This window comes from Salvelinus sp. IW2-2015, linkage group LG20, assembly GCF_002910315.2.
Source record: "Salvelinus sp. IW2-2015 linkage group LG20, ASM291031v2, whole genome shotgun sequence".
Taxonomy (NCBI): Eukaryota; Metazoa; Chordata; class Actinopteri; order Salmoniformes; family Salmonidae; genus Salvelinus; species Salvelinus sp. IW2-2015.
In genome coordinates, this window is record NC_036860.1 from 56777396 (window position 1) to 56782497 (window position 5102).

The following is a 5102-nucleotide window of genomic DNA, read 5'->3' on the forward strand; positions in this document are numbered from 1 at the left end:
GGTGAACTGTTCTAGGTTTTATTTTTCTATCAATGTCCCCAACTGGGGAAAAGAGTGGGAAGCCCCCATTAGGGTTTGACTAGTTCTGGGTTTCTATCAGTGTGCTCCGGCGGGCGTCCACTGGAGCATGGGTGTGACTGTGGGTTCTTATTCATGTTCGCACTGGAATTGTATTGTGGAACGTGGTTACATAGCACATGAGAGTGTGACGTCTGGTTTCTATTCATTGTCGCACTGGAACATGGGCTGTGACTGTCTGTTTCCTATCATGTCGCACTGGAAGCCATGGTGACTGGTACTCGTTTCTATTCATGTCCACACTGAAAAGCATTGGTGGTGACTGTCTTGGTTTCTATTCATGTCACACTGGCAGCATTAGGTGACTGTCTGTTCTATTCATGTCACACTGAGAAGATGTGACTGTCTGGGTTCTATTCATGGTCACACTGGAAGCATTGGTGACCTGTCTGGTTTCTATTCATGTCACACTGAAGGAAGGCATAGGTGACTGTGTGGGTTTCTATTTCATGATCACACTGTAAGGAAGCGGCATGGTGACTGTCTGGTTTCTATTCATGTCACACTGGAAGCATTCTGGTTTGGAACTGTTCTGGTTCTTATTCATGTCACCTGGAAGCATGGTGACTGTCTGGTTTTATTCATGTCACACTGGAAAGCATGTGGCTGACTGTCTGGCTTCTATTCATGTCACATCGGGAGGCATGGTGACTGTCGGTTTTCTATTCATGTCACACTGGAAGCATGGTGACTGTCTGGTTTCTATTCATGTCACACTGGAGGCATGGTGACTGTCTGTTTTCTTTTCATGTCACACTGGAAAGCATGGTGACTGTCTGGTTTCCTATTCATGTCACGCACTGGGAAGCATGGTGACTGTCTGGTTTCTATTCATGTCACACTGGAAGCATGGTGACTGTCGGGTTCTATTCATGTCACACTGGAAGCATGGTGACTGGTCTGCGGTTCTCTATTCATGTCACACTGGAAGCATGGTGACTGTCTGTGGTTTCATTTCATGTCACACTGGAAGGCATGGTGACTGTCTGGTTTCTATTCATGTCACACTGGAGCATGGTGACTGTTTGGGGTTTCTAATTCATGTCAGACTGGAAGCATGGTGACTTGTCTGGTTTCTAGTTCATGTCACACTGGAAGATGGTGACTGTTGGTTTCTATTCATGTTACACTGGAAGCATGGTGACTGTTTGGTTTCTATTCATGTCACACTGGAAGCATTGGTGACTGTCTGGTTTCTATTCATGTCACACTGGAACCATGGTGAGCTGTCTGGTTTCTATTCATGGTCACACTGGAAGCATGGTGACATGTCTGGTTTCTATTTCATGTTCACTGGAAGCATGGGCTGATCTGGTTTCTATTCATGTCGCACTGAAGCATGGTGACTGTCTGGTTTCTATTCATGTCGCACTGGAAGCATGGTGACTGTCTGGTTTCTATTCATGTCGCACTAGAGCATGGTTGACTGTCTGGTTTTCTATTCATGTCGCACTGGGAAGCATGGTGACTGTCTGGTTTCTATTCATGTCGACACTGAAGCATGGTGACTGTCGGGTTTATTCATGTCACACTGGAGAGCACTGGTGACTGTCTGGGTTTCTATTTCATGTCACACTGGAAGCGATGTGACTTTCTGGTTTCTATTCATGTCACACTGGAAGTATGGTGACTGTTGGTTCTATTCATGTCACACTGGAAGCATGGTGACTGTCTGGTTTCGTATTCATGTCACACTGGAAGCATGGTGACTGTCTGGTTTCTATTCATGTCACACTGGAGGATGGTGACTGCTCTGGTTTCTATTCATGTCACACTGAAGCATGGTGACTGTCTGGTTTCTATTCATGTCAGCAGCTGGAAGCATGGTGACTGTCTGGTTTCTATTCATGTCACACTGGAAGCATGGTGACTGTCTGGTTTCTATTCATGTCAGCACTGGAAGCATGGTGACTGTCTGGTTTCTATTCATGTCACACTGGACAGCATGGTGACTGTTCTGGTTTCTATTCAGTGTCACACTGGAGCATGGTGCTGGTCTGGTTCTATTTCATGTCACACTGAAAGCATGGTGGAATCAGAGTCAGTGTGTGGGCTTCTCACCCTAAAGACATTATTAAGAAGACAGTCATTAAAAAAAGCCTCACGCCTTACTTTTAATTTGACAAGAACACCCTGGCTCCTGTCTACAGCTCTCTCCCCCTTCCTTGTTCTCTATCTTTATCTCTCTGTCCTCCCCCTCGCCCCCTCCCTCCCTCCCTCCCTCCCTCCCTCCCTCTCTCTATTTTCCCATGTTTACTGGCAGACAAGGGGGAGGGCAGACCCAGAATTAGCAGATAAACACGGCTTCAGAACAGATCAAGTTTTACCCTATGAGTCTGCAGCACACAGACCAAAGCTGCTACTGTACACTACAGTATGTTTCTCTGCAGCTCTCTGAATGTATAATAAGGGAATAGCAGGCAGGATTGTTGGCTTAACTGAACCGTGTGTTTCTAGGTCTCTGAGAAAACAAAAACAATTTCAAGAACATCTCAAAGAGCATTTCTCCGCCTATGGAAAATCTCCAGCAGTCTGACCACAAACTGGGCTTGGGCTGTGTTGCTCCAAGAATAAAGAGCAAAACAATCAAATGTATAGAATGATTGTAGAGCACTACCAGGAAACGGCAATGAATTCCAGGACCTTTCTCCCCACTTTTATTACTTTTAAAATGTTTCGAGAGAGCTACAGGGAAAAGTAAAATACTGGCCTTCTTGTCAACACATATAATTGGACGCTCAGGAAAAGCAGCAAGTCTGTGCTTGTGAGACTTTGTGGCCCTCAATTTTCCTCCCATTGGGCCGATCGAATCCCGTGCTTTAAATTAGGGTGGCAATCACAGTAGCTCAGCAATTATGAGCTTCCCTTTAAGTACATTATAATCATTTATCATTATTTTAAATATAGCTCCTGAATGCCTACTCTGTGACAAGGGTAATTACTTACAGTAATGCTGCCTGGTGGTGTGGTGGTGAGGCTGTTGTTCAACACATACTCACTATTCTAGATTATCTCTAGGGCTCAGGGCTGGCACGTGGATGGAACAAATGCACATTGTCTTTGTTTAACTCTCCTCCAAAAGATCTGTTATCCTACAGCCCAGCGGAGAGTGTGTGTGAGGAAAGAGGTCTTTGTGTGTGTGTGTGAGTGGTACGTGTATGTTTGTGCAGGGAAGTGGAGGTAAGTGTGAAACAACACAGAGAAAGTGAGACAGGGGAAGTGGGTGGAGGTGAGTTATGGGAGTACAGTGAAAAACAGGATGGCTCCTAACTGCACGGACGGACAGACGGATAGACAGACTGACAAACTGACTGATAGGGATTGGGTAATAATATATTGGGTTCCTACAGAGACAGAGGCAGACAGAGGAGGATTGAATAAAGTGGGGATGTTCATCGTGTCTGTACTCACTCTGCATACACAGGCCATCGGTGCAGTTCTTGGACTGAAGCACCATGCCCTCACAGTCCTTCCCACCGTTTTTGGGCGCCGGGGCGCTGCACTCCCTCCTCCTCCAATGGGTACACTCTGTCCCACACGTGGACCATTTACTCCACTCTGTCCACAGACCATCCACTAACACACAGAGGGTAGGGAGGGGGATGGAGGAGGGTGGGAATGAGAGTGTGTGAGATTGGGTGATTGAATGTGTGACAATTAGTGGGAGAAAGAGATTAGGTGGGGGGGAGAATGATACACATAGCTATATGTAATCTGTTTGATTGCTCTCCCCTGACCCCTAAGCATGGTGGCGGGTGGCGCAGTAACTACCTGGGCACAGTGGGTTACATGCCAGCTTCTGAATGCCTTGCCCGTCACAGATGGCGCCGCCGTTGAGCGGTGCTGGGTTGGTGCAGCTCCGCGTACGCTTCTGGTAGCCACGGCCACAGCGACTGTTACACACCGTCCACTCTGTCCACGTTGACCAGCCACCATTCACTGTAGGGAAAAAAACATTGTAAAACAAAATGCTTAACACTTTAGTAGATACAACGGTTGTCCTTTTTATAGCGGCACTGAGTGAATCTTGTAGAATTTGAGTATATTCCACCAGGCCCTTTTATGCTTGAATAAACACGGTGGCATTGAAAAATCTGTAGTACACTAGAGCGTGTGTTTCCTCCGCTGTAAACCCTAGTCATTAGTTTGCTATGTGGACAGGCTTTTTCGGGCTGCTGTATTTCCCATCTTCTGAATCCCTTCAATCTCTTCTTCTTCCTGCATTCCATCTGTGCCTCAGACTAAATCCAGAACAGAATGCCAGTGGGGTGTGTGGCTGTTAGGAGCTAGAGGCCCTCAGAGCTGAGACTGCTCACCATGAGCGAAGCCACAAGCAACAGACTCCAGGGGAGAAGAGCCAAAGCCCTGCCTTTCTTCACCGTCTCTTTCTTACCTTCTGGGGTTTCTCACTCTCTTTCTCACTTTCCCTTTCCATCTATTCAACTCTCCGCCTGTCTTCCCCAACCCTTCCAAGTCTCCTTGTTGCTGTGCAGGCTGGAAAACCATTTGGCTGCTCTGTCTTCTCTGGTAATGAAGAAACTAATCTCAGAACCATCTCTCTCTCTCTATCTCCCTCTCTCCTTCTCTCTCTCTATCTCCCTCCTTCTCCCTCTCTTTCTCTCTCTCTCTGACTCTCTCTCTCTGACTCTCTCTCTCTCTCTGTCTGTCTCTCAATTCAATTTCAATTTAAGGGCTTTATTGGCATGGGAAACATATGTTAACATTGCCAAAGCAAGTGAAGCAGATAATAAACAAAAGTTAAATAAAAATCTAAAATTAACAGTAAACATTACACTCACAGAATTTCCACAGTTGCAGTGTTGTTATGATGTGCAAATAGGGAAAATAAATAAACATAAATATAGGTTGTATTTACAATGGTGTTTGTTCTTCACTGGTTGCCCTTTTCTTTTGGATTTGTTTTCGAATTCTTTGTGGGTCTGTTTAATCTGAGGGAAATATGTGTCTCTAATAAGGTCATACATCTCTCTCTCTCTCTCTCTCTCTCTCTCTCTCTCTCTCTC

General features: G+C 45.9%; 1 pseudogene; it reads right to left on the minus strand.

Moving 5' to 3' along the window:
* The window catches only part of LOC111980018 (netrin receptor UNC5C-like), a 172883-nt pseudogene that overhangs the window by 51739 nt on the left and 116042 nt on the right, over window positions 1–5102 (minus strand).